Source organism: Lissotriton helveticus, chromosome 9 (genome assembly GCF_964261635.1).
Source record: "Lissotriton helveticus chromosome 9, aLisHel1.1, whole genome shotgun sequence".
NCBI lineage: Eukaryota > Metazoa > Chordata > Amphibia > Caudata > Salamandridae > Lissotriton > Lissotriton helveticus.
In genome coordinates, this window is record NC_136070.1 from 87,072,583 (window position 1) to 87,092,744 (window position 20,162).

Genomic DNA, 20,162 nt, shown 5'->3' on the forward strand with positions numbered 1-20,162 from the left:
GCCTGGGTTTTCCGCCACATCACCGGAGAGCCGCGGAAGCCTCCCCGGCGAGGGGGAGAAGAGTCCCACATGGGATCGCCGTGTCCCTGTGCAGGTCATCAGAGCTGCGGGCGGAAGGACCTGACTGCGGCCCAAGGATCAGAGATCCCGAGAGGAGCCTGGTGAGTGTGGGGCTCAGTGGGGGACTGGTAGCGGAGGGGGGCAATGGGGCACATTGGTCCTTCTCAGGGGACCGGAAAGGACGTGCTGGTTCTCACAGCTGCCCCACCTGGCAGTGGGCAGCGAGCAGCCATGTGTGTGTGGGGCCTGGGAGGGGCTTCAGCTGGGCCATTATTTTTGTGGGCCACACAGTGGCACCACGGACGCGGGCCGCTGCAACATTTTTGGACCTTTTGGGGCTCCCACGTCCTCCCACGTCCTCAGGACTTCCCAGTAAATTGGTGACTGCATTTTCCACAACTGCCCGCTGGACAGTGGGCAGTTGCAATGTGGGGCATTGTTATGACCTTAGAGTCCCAGAGGGGGCTCCCCAGGTGCAGTGGCGCCAGAGACTAATCTGCTGCATTGGGCAGGTGTACTTTCAATGCCAGGTTGTGCCTCTGCCCTATGGTGAGGACAGTGTTCTATGGGGCGCCCTGCTGAGGTTGTTTATGCCCGTACCATTGACTAATGCTTTTCCCTAAGGATTGCCATGCTGATATGAGGCTCTAATGTGTTTCCATGCTCATGGTTCAGGCCTCTATGCTAATGTGCCCCATGTTCCTGATTATGCAAGGATGTTTCCCATCTAGGCCACTGCTGAGGTGTAGGCCTAATTTTGCGCAGGATATGGTTCATATGTCATGCCTGAGGTATTGGTTATGCCTAATGTTTTCCTCCTAAGGTGGACGCTGCTGAGTTGTTCGGAAGGTGTTTTCTGCCTGCGGAGGAGGCCTTTCTGTTCAAGGGGTTGTGCCCACTACTAATGTTGTTATGCCTCATATGCTTTACACATGTACAATGTGATTTAGGTGTGCAGGGTTGACTCCATGCCTAATATGACTGTCATGCAATGATGTTTTCTTGCCTAATGACACTGCATTTATGCTAATTAAATTTCTTATTTTAAGGAACAGTGGTCCCTAGCTTAATCTAAATCATAGAATGATAGACATACACAAAATACCATGAATGTCCTTTGTCCAGCTGGACAGGATTTTTTTATTATTTTCCAAAATCTTTAAAAATAGCTCGAAAGGGATCAACATGAAATGACAAGTGGGCACAACCCGTAACCCACGGTATACAAGACAAGACAAAACAAGAAGGAAGGTTATATGAGAACAACGTACAAGGCGGTCTGTACTAGTATTCTGTTGCACACACTTGATTCTATTTTAAACACACCATTGTAAAGACTTGATATAACATTTGTTTGATACATATGGTGCTCATTGGTCGACGACGTTTCGATGCCACTTTAAATACAGGGCATCATCATCAGGACAAAAATATGAAACATGTTTGTCTTATCATACTTTCAAAACCTTTGCATAAAATGTCATTTGCTTAATACACATATTGAAAATTGAAGGAAAAGAACAAAGAAAAAAAGAGAAAAAAATGAAAAAAGAAGGTTAATATGCTTGGCATGTTACTGAAACTCATTTTGAACAACATATCCCAATGGTGAAAGAAATATTGTCCTGATGATGATGCCCTATATTTAAAGTGTGGCATCGAAACGTCGTCGACCAATGACCACCATATGTATCAAACAAATGTTATATCAAGTCTTTACAATGGTGTGTTTAAAATAGAATCAAGTTTGTGCAACAGAATACTAGTACAGACCGCCTTGTACGTTGTTCTCATATAACCTTCCTTCTTGTTTTGTCTTGTCTTGTATACCGTGGGTTACGGGTTGTGCCCACTTGTCATTTCATGTTGATCCCTTTCGAGCTATTTTTAAAGATTTTGGAAAATAATAAAAAAATCCTGTCCGGCTGGACAAAGGACATTCATGGTATTTTGTGTATGTCTATCATTCTATGATTTAGATTAAGCTAGGGACCACTGTTCCTTAAAATAGATTAGAGCCCAAGGCCTCTAGTGCAATTCCTTTGGGTTTCCCTTGTTTTTTTGAAGCAATGAAATTTCTTATGCCCACTGTCTGCATAATGTGCTTAGGCCTATCCGGATTTAGGCCATTGTGATTCATACAAAGGCTTTTATGCATAATGGGCCTGTGATTCATGCTTTCAGGCTACAGTGAGGATGCTGTAGTTTTATGCCCATCGTATTTCTGCTCATGCAGACGTTATACCTATATTACTACTGACTTTCATTTACCCTGTTTATGCCTTGTAATGGTTCTGGCAGCGGCCTGATTGGTCCTGCCCTGTAAATAATCCCCATGTAAATTGCTATCAAGTGCCGGTTGGCACGATGTATGTGCCACTGTGATTACATTCTGATGTGATTATTTCACAATACACAAGTGTTTTTCACATCACCTGGTATGGCCTCTTTTTGTAGTGTGCCTAGGGTGTTGACTGTGAGTGTGCTGCGCAGATGCTTTACACAATGCCTCTGAGTTTGGCCTACCCGCTCCACACCACGCTACCCGGTTTCTAACATTGGTACTCAGCGGTGGGATAGGACTTGTGTTTGTGCAGTTACACGGAGACAACTGGTGGCACTACAAAATCTACACGTAGAGTAATCACAGTTTTTGGGGATTATTTTTCCTGATTATCGTTCGCCCTGAAAAGTGTAATTTGGAATTGTGCACTCCTGTAGGCAGCTCTTGCACCTAGGTCCCTTGTCTTGCACTGCGTCTTGGTGTCTTGCCAAAATGGAATCTGCCTTTGATTTTGACCGTCTCTTTAAGTACAGTGTGGCAGAGTTGAGGGGATTCTGTGAGGAGAGAGATATAACAGTAAATGGGTCAGACACCAAGAAAGGCCTTCAGGGATTACTGAATAAATGGCAAGAGGATGAGTAGGACCAGGAGCACTATGAGCAAGAGAGGGCCCTGGCCGTATGCCAGGAGGGTGGCCCTAAGGATCCTGAACAGGAGGTGCAAGATGACAGGGTGGTAGTTAGGACCCCATAGATAGGGATTCCCTTGCTGGGTCCAGTCTCGGGGGCACTGCCCCATCCCCAGAAGAGTGGTTAGATAGGAAGGAGGAACGGGAGCAGCAGCTGGTGCTGGAAAGGCTCAGAGTGGAGCGCGCGCGGCTGAGGGTGCAAGAGAAAAAGCTGGAAACCGAAAAAGTCCTTGCACAGGAAAGGATGGCTGAGGCAGAGAGGGCCTTCGCCAGGAAAAGACTAGCTCAGGAGGGTAAGTTTTCCCCTGAGAGTGGTTTCAGGAATCTGGATTCACCAATGAGGGTGGGATCCAGTGGTGGCAGCGAGAGTGAATCCTGTGTAGGGAGTCCCACTCCCAGGACCCAGAAGACAGTGCTTGATTCCCAGGAAGAGGGGTGCGAGTTGAAATTTATGGGCAGCAAGAAACTGTCCCACCAGTCCTGGGAGGAGTTTGTGGAGAAGTGTTGGACTGCACTGGAGGGCTGGATGGTGGGTAGCACAGTGAATGATTGGGAAGGGCTGTTCTATTTAGTTATCAGTGAGCATATGCTCAAGGATTGTTTCCCAAGGTCCCACCTGTTTGACCATGGGCTCTCCGATCCCAGGGAGCTTGCACGGGAGGCAGGGTGAGCGCCAGAGTGCCTGAGGAGGCATTGGGGAGTGGTTCAGAAGGGAGTGGCTCAGTGATCTTTCTGCCCAGGGAGGGTGAAGAAGTGCAGAGGAGCCCAGCTAGGTCCCAGGGAAGTGAGGGGGTTGTAAGGCCTCACATCCTATCTACAAGAAGGAGTGAGGCAGGGAGGTATCCTGAAGTGCCCCAACCGCAGTCTCAGGGCCTGGAGTGTTCCATAAGGGAGCCCCAGGTAGGGAGTCTAATCTGTTGTGACAGGCCATCCATTGAAGGGGAGCCCCTAGTGTCAGGAGAACGAGGGGCGTCTGTAATCAGAGCTCCAGAGGTTCTGGGGTCTGCTCATTCACAGGGTTTAGATCCTGGGCTGGGATGCCAAGTTCAGGGACTGCCTGACCTGGAGGGTGGGACACCTGTAGTCAGGGTCCCCACCAAGTTGACTTCCAGAGGTACTTCTCCAGGTGGGAGGGTTTGGAACTCTGGGAGGGGGTGCAGCGGGAGGAAGGGCTTGCCTCTGGCACCGGCTCAGCCACAGGGCTTACATCCTAGGTTGGGACTGGGAGGCCAGGGACAGGTACTGCCTGATCTCGTGAGTGGGACATATGTAAGCACTGTCCCCCCAGAATCGTCTTCCAGGGGTACTTCTCCAGTTGGGAGGGTGCAGAACTCTGGGGACGGGGGGTGCAGGGGGAGGGAGGACTCACCCCTGGCACCGGTTCAACCTAAGGGTTTAGACCCTGGGTTGGTGGATCCGATGCAGGGTCATGGCCCTGGACGAGTGAGAGAGTGGTTGACTGAGGGTGCCCTGCATAGGAGGAGAGGGGGGAACCCCAGAAGGACAGGTAGGGGGAGGAGAGCCTCGCCCCCGAAGGCTGGTCAGCCTGAGGGAGCGGACCCCAGTGGGGAGGACCAGTGGCAGTTTGGAACTGCGCGGAGAAGGAGAGTGGCCAACGAGTACTACTGGCCTGGGGCTACTGCCCCCCACTCTATGAGACAGCAAAGGCCAGAGACATCTGGATGGCCATGGGGCTGATCCTGGCCACAACCGACTAGAGAGTGCCAGTGGGCTGGTTTAGTTGGCCCAGGAAGGTTTGAGAGAGGGAACCACCGGGTTACAGAGTGACGGAGAACCTACGGGTGCCACTGCAGTTTCGGGCCCGCGTCCACGTTTTCTCACCCCAAGCAGGGAAGCCCATCAAGGCATTGATTGGTCTACCCTGGCTTTTGGTTGGGAGGGGGTTGTGTTGGACTTGGCCCCTATTGTCCAAAATGTCTTTGCTTTTCCCCCTAGCCGTTTTCCTGACTAGGTGTGTCTGAACTGAAAATAATAAATGTTGTGCAAGGGTATACGCCCCTTTATTTCCACCATTGTAGAAATGCACCTTTGTGAAATGTCACTTTTAAAATGGACGCTATTTCTGTCTGCTTGTGCCGCCTGTCTGAGGTGGGTTGGCGGTCTAGTGTTTGAAGTGACAGAGCGCCCTACACCTCCCCCACAGTGAGAGTTGGGACATGGACTGCCAGGAGCCTTCTAGAAGGTTCTAGCCCTTTCTGGTAGATGGGGTGAGGGGTGTATAAATAGTGGAACTGGGATGCCATGTGCTCAGACTGAGCGTGGACTTTGATTTAGAGGGGACACTCTGGCGGGAGGTACTGCCACTGGACCCTGGGTGCTGGCCCCTGTGCCCAACTGTGCCCCTCTGCCTTACTACAAGCCCAGGAGATACTCTGCTGGAGTGGAGACTGCTGTACTGGGAGGATTGACATCTGAAATGGGGGATGACTTTTCCTAGGAACTGCTGCTTCATTTTGGGGTAAGCTTCCCTCCTGCCTGCTGATCTTGCCCTCCATGGATTGTGTCCTCCTTGCCCCATAGCTCCTCATGGGTGCCATACCTTGATTGATTGACCTTTGCCAGCTCCCTAGTGCCTTGTGGGCACCATCTGCGTGATTGCTGGAACAGGAACTAATGCCTGCAGCGCTGGGCTGCCAAAGGACTGTGCTCCCTTGCCGGCACCCTAGCGCCTCGTGGGCACTACATTCGGATGGCCTGAAAAGAGGAGCACTACATTTACCGTGCCAGAAAGGAGAGCTTCCTATTTTTTATTGCGGGTGCCCACCCCACACCTGGGCGCTTAGTTAAAACAGCGGGAGCCCACCCTGTGTTTCTGCTGCATCTTGCGCTCCTAATGTAAACCAGCAGGAGCGCAACCCGCGTCTGTGCACTCTTTCGCGGGTGCCTACCCCGCATCTATCTTTATTTGTGAGTGGGTGCCCACCCGGTGTGATGTTTGAACTTAGGAGGGAGCGTACCCCTCATTGTCCCACTGAAGAGCTGCCGAGGATCACCGCCGCCAGCCCGGGAGTCCTGAAGCACCGCACGGGCTCCCCCGCTGACACCAGTGGGGAGCCGCGCTAGGAATGGTGCTGGGCATTGCCTTGCAACCGGGAGGCGGGTTCTGTCGGGGAGAAGTTCCGGAGCACCGGACGTTTGGAGCATTGTGGGCTGATTAAAGCCCTGGGTCCCAGGAGGGGCCCTGGGTGAAGCCACATAAGGTTTGGGTGGAAAGGAGGATGGGAGTCCACCCGCCTCCCCAAATGGGAAAACAGAAGACCCGGGTCCCAGGAGGGGGCCCGGGGGAAGTCCCGAACAGTGCCGTTGTGGGCGGGGCTCTCGAGAGGTGAAGAGAGCCCCGCAAGTGCAGCTTCCCAGGAGTGAGGCGGGGGGGGGCCCGAGGCGCATTGTTGGTGCCTACCTCGTAGCCTGGGATTTCCGCTGCACCCCCGGAGAGCCGTGGAAGCCTCCCCGGCGAGGGAGAGAAGAGTCCCGCATGGGATCGCCGTGTCCCTGTGCAGGTCGTCGGAGCTGCAGGCAGAAGGACCTGGCTGCGGCCCAAGGAGCGGAGACCCCGAGAGGAGCCCGGTGAGTGCGGGGCTCAGTGGGGGACTGATGGTGGAGGGGAGGCAACGGGGCACATTGGCGGTGCCCGCCCCCCGTTGGTCCTTCTCAGGGGACCGGAGAGGACGTTCTGGTTCTCCCAACTGCCCCGCCTGGCAGCAGGCAGCTGCAGCGAGCAGCCACCTGTGTGTGGGGCCCGGGAGGGGGTCCAATTAGGCCATCATTTTTGTGGGCCACACAGCAGCACAGCGGAAGCAGGCCGCTGCAACGTTTTGGGACCTTTTGGGGCATTATTAATCTGAGAGTCCCAGAAGAGGGGCTCTCACATCCCCAGGACTGCCCAGTAAATTGGTGACCGCATTTTCCACAACTGCCTCGCTGGACAGTGGGCAGTTGCAACGTGGGGCACTGTTTTGACCTTCGAGTCCCAGAGGGAGCTCCCTAGGCGCAGTGGCTCCAGAGACTAATCTGCCGCATTGGGCACGTGTACTTTGAATGCCAGGTTGTGCCTCTGCCCTATGGTGAGGACAGTGTTCTAAGGGGCGCCCTTCTAAGGTTGTTTATGCCCGTACCATAGACTAATGCTTTTCCCTAAGGATTGCCATGCTGATATGAGGCTCTAATGTGTTTCCATGCTCATGGTTCAGGCCTCTATCCTAATGTGCTCCATGTTCCTGATAGCGCATATGTCATGCCTGAGGTATTGGTTATGCTAATGTTTTCCCCCTTAAGGTGGACACTGCTGCGTTGTTCAGAAGGTGTTTCCTGCCTATGGAGGAGGCCTTCTGTTGTAAATATAATTTCAGTGTTGTAGATTCCTTTTCACCTTGCTGCCTACTTTAGTCCACCTTTTATCTCTATCTCACTATGTCATATTTAGAATATACTCTGTGTTCTTTGTGCATTTTGGTTTGCCTGTATTCCAGATGTGTCAGTTGGAGCTTGGCCAGATGAAGAGGTGCACGTTTTATTCTGTACTGCAATAAATCTCTACAGAGCAACTACAAACCGTTTGGAGAATCTTTTATTGTTTACAACATTTTTGGCGACTTCGCAAAGAAACATCTGACCAAGCAACCGAGCGATTTATTCTACAGTGGAGCCTTACTACAGATCAACAAAAACGGCACCCGACCCCACACGGAATTATCGTCAACAAGAGGTATAAGAGTCCTGTGATCAAGTGGTGTCAAGTTGATGCGATTTCAAGCATCGGGGTAAGCGCTATTTGACAAAATTTTCTTTAGCATAGCCGGCAACACACTGCCTAGCAACCTGGTGACAGTTTATTTCCACCGCCGCTACGTCACTTCTTGTTGCCAGACAACCAAAAGTGCATATTGAGCGCAGCGCACCCGGCTTGGTCATCACCGCGTGCATCTCGGTTGCTACGCAACCAAAGACATCACAAGGATACGTCAGCGCGCACTTATGCGCAGTGCGGAAGCGACAACGTAACAACGGCCATTTTAGTGATTCGAGTGAAATCGCGAGTGAACTCAAACGAGTGTTTCTCACGGAATACCAAAGAAGGTGTTTGCTGTAATATCCCCAAAGAACAGAAGTCGATGTGTACTACTTGTTTCAAGGTTTGAAACGCTTTGACTTTGGCTTATCGAGGCATCGTTTCAGATCAAGTGACCACCGGTTTATTCTATCACTACCTGACTATTGCCTTCAGTTGATACTGGGATCATCTTTCTGTTTTGAACAAAAATTGATTAACACTTAACAGTATGATATTTTATTTTATAGGTGCATGCCAGCTTGTCATTTAATATTATTGTGTTGTCTCTTTACAGTTCAGTTATTGTGATTACTGTAGCCATTTTGCATTTCAGCCAAAACTGACACCTTACATAATATAATTGTACTGAAGAGTGCTAGCATATATCCTACATTATAGTGATGTCTCAGCAAGTAAATGTAGCTTTACCACCGCAGTTCTTAGCTGAACCTGGGAATCCTACGATCTCGTGGGAAGATTGGATAGCTATGTTTTATAATTACATAGAAGCGCTAGATGGGGAAGAATTCTCTCCCAAGAGGAAAAAAGCTTTACTCATGACTACTCTTGGTAAAGAAGGGCAGAGAATTTTCAAATACTTACCTCAAGTACTACCTTCTAGTAGTCAGTCTGGATTAGATGAATTCAAAGAAGCAGTAGCTAGGCTTGAGGTAAGATTCGCCAAAGAAGAAAATTTGGTGATGAATCGTTACAAGTTTTATAAGAACATCTACGATCTAATTGAGGATGGAGCCCCGGATGTTCTGGCCATCACTGAGACCTGGCTTCACGACACGGATGTAGCTATTCCCAATCTGGTCTGCCCTCCCGGCTATTCTATGTTCACTCTGAATAGATCTTCCAGAGGTGGCGGCATAGCGCTTATAGTTAGGTCCTGCTTTGCGTGCGTGTGGTGTGGCCTTAATATCGCCGGTTGTGAAAGTGCCTCTTTTAAAATCTCTGTCAGCCCTGAGTTTACATTCTCTGGGATGGTGGTGTACCGTCCGCCGGGGAGTGATGTGGTGTTTAGAAATTCGTTCCCGGATGCCCTCGGCACACTGGTTACTGGATGTGCCAATTATTCAATCTTGGGCGACCTGAACCTACATTTCGACACACCCTCCAACTTGGCGGTACGCAGCATTTCCGCTGACTTAGAGGCCTTTCAGCTTGTTCAGCTGGTCTCGCAGCCTACCCATATAGGGGGACACACTCTTGACCCCTTTTTCACCAACTTGCCGGAGACTAAAATCACATCTATTTCTCCGTTAGCATGGACCGACCATTTCCTGGTGACCATTCTGTGCCCCATTCCAACGGCCCCCTCCATCCCTTCGGTGAGACGTGTTCCAAGGAGACTGTGGAACAAACTCAGGCTTGAGGATTTTCATCGCCTTCTAGCGGAAGATCCGTTGGGTCCACTGAAAGATGCGGAAGAGGGTTATGACCGCTTCTGCTCCTGGACTACCAGGGCTCTCGACACTCTGATTCCCATCATATCGAGTAAAATCAGTACTAGAGAGTCGAGTCCCTGGTATGATAGTGCCCTGCGTGCCTTGAAGGGAGCCTGTAGACGGGCCGAGAGAGCTTGGCGAAAGACATATGGGGCTGATTTAAAAGCTGCATATGCTATTTCTACCAAGATTTATCATCGGGCTATCTGTCGTGCTCGGGCGGCTTACTATGCTGCAGAAATTCGCAGTAGCCCAAACCCGTCGAAGACCATCTTTAAGGCAGTGAAGGATCTTGTGGCGAAGCGAACTTCCTCTGCAGTGGTGAGTTCCATCTCCCACTGCGAATCCCTTGCCTCGTACTTTCTAGGAAAGGTCAAAGCAATCTATCAGGCATTTCCTAGCACAGGGATTGATTTGGGAAGCTATAATGGGACGTTACATCTTACCACCCTGCTCTCCGTTCCCCCTCTCTCCTTGGATGGGTTTGACAAACTCGCTCTGCGAGTTAAATCTGGTTCTCCATCTGATCCAGTTAGACCGGCTCTGTTTAGAGATCAGGCCTTTATGGGGCGCTCTGCTGTGTGCTCCCTTGTCAACCTATCCTTGGAGTCAGGGGTGGTTCCAACTAAGTGGAAGCAGGCGGTGGTGTCCCCTATTATCAAGAAGCCCTCCTTGGACCCGTCTAAGCCCGAAAACTACCGTCCCATCTCGCTGCTGCCCTGGCCGGCGAAGATAACAGAGGCCCATGTCAACTTGGCCCTGGCAGATTATCTCGCCCGAACCAATGTCCTCGACCCCACACAAAACGGCTTCCGTGCTGGGCACAGCACGGAGACCGCTCTTCTTGTGATGGTGGAACACCTCCGTGCGGTGTTGGATGCTGGTCAGACGGCGGCGCTGATATTGTTAGATCTCAGCGCCGCCTTCGACACCGTCTCCCACAGCATCCTCCTGCATCGGCTCGAGGAGATAGGTGTCGGCGGACAGGCTCTGCAGTGGTTCCGCTCCTACCTCGGCAATCGTTCCTTCTGTGTTTCCATCCCTCCCTTCAAATCCAACTTCCAGCCACTGGCCATGGGGGTTCCGCAGGGATCCTCGCTGAGCCCCACGCTGTTTAATCTGTACGTGAGACCACTGGCTGATGTCGCTAGGCAGTGGGGCCTAACTTTGGTCTCATATGCCGACGACACACAGCTGGCGGTTACTCTCAGCGGGGATGCGGAAGTTGATGCCCCCAGGTTTCAGGATGGACTGAAGGCGGTGGCTAGCTGGCTAACAGGGAACTGTCTCCAGCTGAATGCCACTAAGACAGAGGTCATGGTTGTCGGAAGGGGAGCAGAACTTTGGAGTGACCAATGGTGGCCATCAGAGTTGGGACCATCTCCGACGCCGGTGTTGGAGCTGAAGAATCTAGGCGTCTGGCTAGACTCGGGTCTTACTTTCGTAGGACATACTAAAAGAACAGCTGCATGCTGCTTTGGTCTGTTGAGAGGCTTAAGACCTGTCCTCAAGTATTTCGACGCCCCAACCAGACAGTTAGTAATCCAGGCCACTGTCATCTCTCGCCTGGACTACGCGAGCTCTCTCCTCGCTGGGGCGAATCAGGCTGAGCTTACTCGACTGCAGCGGGTACAAAATGCCGCAGCCAGGGCGATTGTCGGCCTGCCTAGATTTTGTTCGGTGACGAACGTCCTTCGCTCCTTACATTGGCTTCCTGTGAGGGAACGTATTCTGTTCAAGATCCTTTGCCTGGCCTTTAAGATCTTGAAAGGCATTGGCCCTGAAATCCTGGCCTGCTCTCTTTCTCTTTATGTCCCTACTCGCACTCTTCGCTCCCAGGGCTTGGCCTTGGCTGTAGTCCCTAGATACAGGCTCTGCCGTATGGGGGGACGTTCCTTTGGAGTAAAAGCGGCATCAGCTTGGAACTCTCTCCCGGTGGAAATTCGCCTGTTGGAGGATCTCATGGCTTTTCGGAAAGCCTTGAAAACATTCCTGTTCTAGTTCCCTCCCTTAAGCTCCAGCCCGTTTAAGTACTTTTAAAATAGAGTGGTCCTTTTTGGTTTTTCTTTCTGCTGTGTTATGTTCCTTTTATGCGTTTCCTTGTCAAATGCGCCAGGACGCTTCTTAGCTGGAGTAGCTGTGCGCACAATAAAAAGCATTAACATAACATAACATAACATAACATAAACAAAGGGAGGAAGAGTCAATTGATGACTTTGTTGCACGCTTACGAGAGTTGTCAGTAAAATGCAATTTTGGTCAAACGACCGATGAGTTAATTCGAGACCAATTGATTGTTCAGTGTAACAATCACAAAATACAAGAGAGACTTTGGGCTGCAAAAAAATCCTGCGCTAAATGTGGCTATTGACCTAGCCAAGATAGTAGAGGAGTCTGAAAAATGTATGAGAGAATTACAAAAGAGTGGTTCTGAACAAAAAGTGTCTGAAATATCTGAAAAATGTTCTAGTGTCAGTGATATTAGCGATAATGAGTCTACTGCTGTAGCTATTGTGAAAAAGAAGGGGCATACTTTACAAAAGAAAATTTTTAAAAGCAGTAGTCAGAACAAAATGTGTTCAAAGTGTGGTAGTTATTCACACAATTCAGATGCAAAATTCTGTTTCGCCAATAATAAGGAGTGCCTGAAATGTGGCAAAATAGGGCACTTTGCGAAAATGTGTAAAACTAATACTAAGAGCAAAATAGCCTTAGTTGGTGATCAACATAGCTTGAGGAGAGATATGAACAAGATATTAGTTTTAGAAGACTCCAATGTTAATGTGTGTCAAGAAAGAAGAGAAATTAGACCAAAAGCCGACTTTCTCATTGATAAGAAAAATGTATGTCTCATGGTTGATTGTGGATCTAAGTGGACTATCATTCCCAAATCAATGATGGTTCAAGTTTGGGGTGATAGATCACTTGTATCCAGTGATATCTCACCAACAGGTTATCAGGGAGAGAGGATTGATATACTTGGGTATTTTAAGTGTGACATTGTATTTAAGAACAGAACTACATTTGGGAAAGTTTACGTATCTGTTGATGGTCCACCCATTTTGGGGTGGATGCACCAATATGATCTTCATATTATTGTTAATCCCAGAGCTAAAGAACAAGTTATGGTGATTGATGATGTTAGCATGGATGATATATTACTTCAGTACAAAAATGTTTTTAGAGAAGAACTAGGGGAACTCAGAGGGTATGTTCATAAAATCATGCTCAAAGAGAATGCTATTCCTACACAGCACAAGGCCAGAAGAGTACCCATTTCTGTTAGAGATGAGGTTAAGAGTGTAATTGAAGAAATGCTTCAAGGAGGCATAATAGAACCTATAGAGGCTTTCACATGGATTTCTCCAGTGGTTATTACCCAAAAACCTGATAAAAAAATCAGATTCTGTGTTGACCTTAGGTCGTTAAATAAAAATGTAGTTGCTGATGTATTTCCTTTACCCAACATTGGAGAATTGGTCACTACTCTACATGGCGCAAAATTCTTTAGCAAGTTAGACCTTAAACATGCGTATCATCAGATTCGATTACATGAAGAATCAAAACATCTAACGGCGTTTATCACCAGTGAAGGGACATTCCAATTCACAAGATTACCTTTTGGGCTCATATCAGCTGCCAGTGTCTTTCAGAGGATGGTTTCCGAAATTTTTAGGGGTATCTCTAAAGTGTTGTTCTTCCAGGATGACATTCTTATTTTTGGTGATGATCAGGCAGAACATAATGAGGTACTTAATTGTGTTTTGAAACGTATCGATGACGCGGGTCTCACATTGAGAAAAGAGAAATGCTCATTCTTAGTTAAGGAGATAGAGTACTTAGGATATGTACTTGCTGCTGAGGGTGTTAGGCCTAAGAAGAATTTGTTATCTGCAATCGAATTGGCGCCTTGTCCTGTTGACAAAGATCAGCTCAGATCATTTATGGGGCTGATTGAATTCTATGCCAAATTCGTGAAGGATTTTTCTAGTAAGACAGCTACCTTAAGGGACTTGTTGAAAAAAGGTGTGAAGTTTGAGTGGAACCAGAACCATACAAATTGCTTTAATTCAATCAAACGTGAATTGTGCAGCGCAAAAGTTTTGACACCGTTTGATATTAAGCGCAATTCAATTCTCATGGTGGATGCAAGCAGCATTGGCTTGGGTGCCATTTTACTTCAGAGGCATAGTAATGAAGAGAAGACAATAGCTTTTGCCTCTAGACCTTTGACTTCTTCTGAGTCAAATTATTCTGTAATAGAAAGAGAGGCGCTTGCTGCTGTTTGGGGTACGACTTATTTCAGAACGTACTTGTGGGGTACCAAATTCATTCTACGTTCGGATCATAAGCCGTTGGTGAATGTGTTAGCTCCTGGTGGTGCGGGCAAGGGCTCACCTAGATTAGCGAGGCTGGCCTCTAGGTTACAGGATTTCCAGTTTGACTTACAATTTATTCAGGGTTGGAAGAACATACAGGCTGATTGTCTGTCCAGACTCCCTGCTGATGATGTCAATAGTGACAATGATTTTCTAGAACCTCAGGAAGAAAGTGCTGTTGCATTTTTTAATGATGTGATTTCTCTAGGGGAGGGTTCTTTTTCCAAAGATGAGTGGTGTCACAGTATGGAGAATGACTTAGTTCTACAAAAAGTCATGAATCTTATTAGAATGGGTTCCAGACGGGAGAGTACGGTTGAACTTTCTGTTAGACCTTTTATAAAGATCATAGATCTAAGGACATGGTGATTATGAGGGGTGACCGTTTTGTTCCGCCTCATTCTTTAAGAGTCAAACTCCTTACCTTAGCCCATGATGGTCATTTAGGGCAGACTCTTACCCAACGTAGAATCAAAGAAAATTTTTGGTGGCCATCCATAGATTCGGATACTGTCTCTTTTGTTGAAAATTGTAGTTTTTGCAAGGAAGGCGAAAAGAGGTTGAAAATTGTAGGAAGTCAGGGTGTGGAGAGATATTTTCTTCTAAAGAGCTTGGCACTGCATTAGTTTGGACTTTATCGGTCCAATGTCTGAGTTGCCTTTCAACCAACGTTTTGCTATTGTTGTTATTGACAATTTTTCCAAGTGGCTGACAGTGTCTTTTGTAGCCGAGATAACTACAGATTCAACTATTAATTTTCTTAAAAGAGTTTTTATTGATGAGGGATTCCCTTCTGTACTGATAACAGATAATGGGACTCAGCTGCTGTCTAGCAAAATGAAATTATTCTTGGACAGTTGTGGCATATCAGACCATAAAACCTGTTTGTACAACCCACAAAGTAATGGCATTTGTGAAAGGGTGAACAGACTAGTTAAAGGCATAATTCAAATGACTTGTTCTTCTGGGTCATTTTCAAATGACAAAGTACAAGAAATGGTTTGGGCATATCGTTCCACTCCACACAAGCAAGGTCAAAAATCACCTTTTGAGTTGATGCGAGGTCGATCTCCCAGCACTAAATTGACGCCTTTTTGGCTAAAAGAAAGCAATGCCCTTTTAACTACACCTACCGTTCTAGATACAGTCTCCTTACCTATTGCAAAGGGTGATCTTGTAAAGGTGAAACCTGGTAGGATTTCAAAAGGTTTGTCAAAGTTTAGAGGTCCTTTTGTCGTCAAAAGTGCCTATCCCCGCTTTGTTCTTCTTGAGAATGGGGAAAGGTGGAATTACCGAAGGGTGGCTTTGTACCAAAAGTGTGGAAAATCAAAGGCTGAACCTACATCTCCCGTAAAGGTCTCAAATTCTAATGGCTATATGCTTGCCACACATTTTGGTACACCTCAAGGTCAGAGTAGAAGGGAAGAAGGTGATGGTGATGCCTCACACAGTCTGAGTCAAGGTGAAACCTTTAGTACTCAGGTTAATGATTTTTCTTCCATACCTAATGATTTTGTAAGGAGCTCACGCATTCGTCGTCCTCCTGTTTATCTAGATGATTATTTTTGTTGAACTTCTCTTTTCTTTATTTTTATGTTTTGTTTAGTATTAATTCAGTTAACAAGGGAGGGAGAAGTATTGTAAATATAATTTCAGTGTTGTAGATTCCTTTTCACCTTGCTGCCTCCTTTAGTCCACCTTTTATCTCTATCTCACTATGTCATATTTAGAATATACTCTGTGTTCTTTGTGCATTCTGGTTTGCCTGTATTCCAGATGTGTCAGTTGGAGCTTGGCCAGATGAAGAGGTGCACGTTTTATTCTGTACTGCAATAAATCTCTACAGAGCAACTACAAACCGTTTGGAGAATCTTTTATTGTTTACAACACCTTCCTGTTCAAGGGGTTGTGCCCACTACTAATGTTGTTATGCCTCATATGCTTTACACATATATAATGTGATTTAGGCGTGCAGGGCTGATTCCATGCCTAATATGACTGTCATGCAATGATGTTTTCCTGTCTAATGACATTGCACTTATGCTAATGAAATTCCTTATGCCCACCGTCTGCATAATGTGCTTAGGCCTATCCAGATTTAGGCCATTGTGATTCATACAAAGGCTTTCATGCGTAATGAGCATATGATTCATGCTTTCAGGCTACTGTGAGGATGCTGCAATTTTATGCCCAACGCATTTCTGCTAATGCAGCAGTTATTCCTATATTACTACTGACTTTCATTTACCCTGTTTATGCCTTGTAATGGTTCTGGCAGGGGCCCGATTTGCCTTGCCCTGTAAATAATCCCCATGTAAATTGCTACCCAGTGCTGGTTGGCACGATGTATGTGACACTGTGATTACATTCTGACGTGTTTATTACACAATACACAAGTTATTTTCACATCACCTCGTGTGGCCTCTTCTTGTAGTGTGCCTAGAGTGTTGACTGTGATTGTGCTGTGCAGATGCTTTACACAATGCCTCCGAGTTTTGCCTACCCGCTCCGCACCACGCTACCCCGTTTCTAACAGGTACCATTTAAAAATCAGTTCTTTTACCAACTCAAGTATAAAAAGCTACGAGTTTTCAGGATTTAAATACTGCTCAGTGGCCCCGAAATCAAAATCACTAAAGGTTTTCTTGACATATGAAAGCCAAGGATTGTTCAAAACACAAACTAGGGTGAGCCAATCCAATATTACATCTGTAGTCAAATGGGCTTCTGGTTTTTCCACACTCTCAACCACAGAGGCAGAGGTTGCAGTTTACTGTAGCCCCCACAAAACCCAGACCAATTTCTCCATGACAAAAATTGATTATGAGGATTGTGGTACATCCAGATGTCTAAGTAGAAATTTATTTTCAAGTTTTTGTACATGGCTGACATCTACGTACCCCCACACTTCAGCTCCATCTGTACCAAGAAAGATACATGTACTTTAAAAAATGTGAACTAACTCTTTCACTGGCTTATGCCTCAGTCTTTTGACAAAGTGCAAAATGAAATGGAATCAACTGACCTTTGTAATTGAAGTGCTCTTATTTTTAGCAAAAAACTCAAATTATTTGCTACATCCATCAGGATTCCCAGGTAAGTAACGTTTTGAACTCTGGCCAGCTCCTCTCCAGACAAGGTACATTTCCTAGATTTAGAAACCTTTGGCCCACATTTTATCATAAATGGCTTAGAAAGGTTTGTTTTCAGCCCAAGGTTGTTCATGAAACTACAAAAAGCATCCAGAAGGACCTGCAGCCAGATGGAAGTTCTTGCTAGTAACACCGAATCGCCTGCATGTAATAATACTGGCAAGAAGTGGGAGCATATCTTAGGCAGACCTTGCCCCCTTGAACTCAAAAATTCTTCACGGCCATTTATATAAAGTAAGAAAAGGAAGGAGACATTACACAGCCCTGGTGACCTCCACCAGTTGAATTTATTTTCGGTGATAATTCATCCTCAGTGTTATATTGTATATTTGCCGAGGTTTGCCAGTGTAGCCAACAGAGCAAGGCTATCAGTGCCTTATCTATCCCCATACCCTCATTTATATCCCAAAGCTTGGGGCGTTGCATGGTATCAGAGGCACATGTAAGGTCCATAAAAGCTAAGTGCATGATTTCAATCTTTGCGAACCATAATTTTGGGTGTTACGGTATAGATCAAGGCAATCGTCTACTGTGCCCAATCCAGGGCAAAACGAAACTGCACATCAGACAGTGCCGATTCTCAAATGCACATGCGTCTAATTTTTTAAGTATTACTCCGCCCAGGATTTTAACAGTACTGTCGAAACAGTATCCAGGGAGAACTTTGTCCCCCAATTTAAATATTGGAACAATTACTAGAGGGCCGGCAATGGCAGCTCCTAGGACATTTGTAATTTTAGGGGCCCTGAATGGAAGATACATTTCAAATAATTCCATAGAAATTTCATAGGGCTGGGTGCGTTGCCTGCAGGGCTGTTTTCATTTGCTAAGATCACATCGCTTATTTCAATTGATTGACTTAAGCGGGTGACGGACTTATGATCATACACAATTTTGACCTTAGTAACTTGGACCTGATCCCGAATATTGGGGTCAGAAATCTTGGTGAAGTGCTCAACACATGCACTGATCAAGATGACTGTGTCTATCTGTGATCGATCATTTCAGAGAAATGAGTGGACGCGCGCACATGCGTAGTTTTCCCATGGACGGCGATGAAGAGGAAGAGGGCAGCCCGGGACGCCACAGCTCAGGTAAGTGCTTTTAATTTACTTTAAAGTGTTTTTGTATTTCATTCTAAATCAATTGTTATTGGGGGGTGGGAGGAGGGTGGCGTAGCGGACTTTCACAGAGTTTCTTCTTTCTGTGGCACTCCCCGTAGCCCTACTACTCCCAGGCTTAGTCAAAATCCATGAATGTTGTGCAGGAACACCCTCGCAACACCCATGGAATGCCTCCTTTGCACAGAGTAAGGCAGCACATCTATTTGCACTGTGTTGCTTTACTCAAGATTTATGAAGCCACTCAGGGCCATGCAAGGTTTTCTAATTTTTGAGTTGCATCACTCAAGGTAAAAACACAAGAGTGATGCAACAAGGCTTGTAAATATGCCTTTATATGCATGCATGGCAAATGTTTAACTGGTTCTCCCTCCTGGTGAGAGCTCTGCATAATTGCTTGCTGGCTTTTTCCCACAAAATCCTTCATGAATTGGGCCTTATCCACCTTGTTCGACTTAATTTGAAAACCCTTGTTCTCTGAATATTTAATTGCCCTATTTGAGACGTGTGTCACCTTATTAGCAGCATTCATGTCGAGGTGTAAAATGAGTGGATTTATGTTGCTAATGCAACTTGTCAGTACCTCATAATCCATCAGAATAGGTAACAAGTCAGGTGAAACCAATTTACAGAAATATAGAATATTTTAATAAATACAATGGCACCAAAATGGCAAAAATCTAAAATGTTGAACCAGAGATATGAGTTTTTAAACTTTTGGGTAAAACAGCACAAAGAGGTGCAAAGCCAACTGCAGGTATCTCGCCATACAGGACCGGGACAAAGTCACAAGTTTAGGACGAAAGTGAAGGAGTGCTGGCCGGAACCAGTACCAAGTTTATCCTACTGGAAGTTTGCCTTCTGACTTCGGTGCAGGGACTGTGTAGAGCTCTGTCTCACTCTGCGTCTGCCCCGGCAAAACATTTAGGAGCAGATTTATGAAGGCCTTGAGCCGCCGGTGCGTCATTTTTAACATGGGAAAAAGTGACGCACCAGCGGCGCAAGGCCTTCATAAATCTGCCCCTTAGCTGGGAGATGCTCATTACGGTAGGACTTTGCATTGCTTTGAATGAGACCCAATCAGGAGCTCTGCATTGTCCTGTCTTGGATCCAGTGAAAGCTTCTGTTAGGCAGGGGAAGTGCACTCTGATTCTAATCAAAGGTCCAGGTCCTTCAGGACATCATTAGGAGGTTGGGACTCACTCCGTAGAGGCCAGGAGATGGAACTAGGTCAGGCTCAGTTGGGTCTGGTCAGCTGGAAAGCAGAAAAAAGCCTCTGAAAACTTGTCGTATACTTATAGACCAAACAGGGGGTCAGCCAACTGACCCTTGGAGTCACATCTGGAGTCCTGATGTTTAAGGCAAGCAGGTCCAGTCTTTGGTCAGACTTTTGACAGCAAGACAGTCCTTCTTCTAAGTCTTTGCAGCCCCAGTGTTCTGAAGAGGATACTCGGGATGCCATATTTATGCCCAGTGGCAGCCTCTGGGTGTACATAAGCAAAAGGTGGCAGGGTAAAATCTGTACGCATCAGTGTATCTCAATGTCTCAGAATACTAATTCCTAAATGGTACTCCAAGGACTGGAAAAGGAACTTCACGCCCTCCAATGTGAAGACAATATTGAATCAAAAAATCAATCAATAATAACCTGGGCACCAAATCAGTGTCCAAAAATGTAAATGTCCACCAGACGTTGTAGTTAATGACTCCACTATTTTCAGTCTTCGTATATATAGCCAATAGAACTCCACCATGAATTTGTAGCCAACACGTGTTTCGTCTCAAGGTAGATCTACCATCAACTTCATCAGGGCCATGAGGAATCTCGAGTATATCATGAAGTTAATATTGTTCTTCCCTTAAACATTCAGGTTACTTCTTGTTGCCACCAACCAATATATATCTGACCAGTATCCAATTACAAGTTTTCAAGATTATCTCTGTATGATCGTT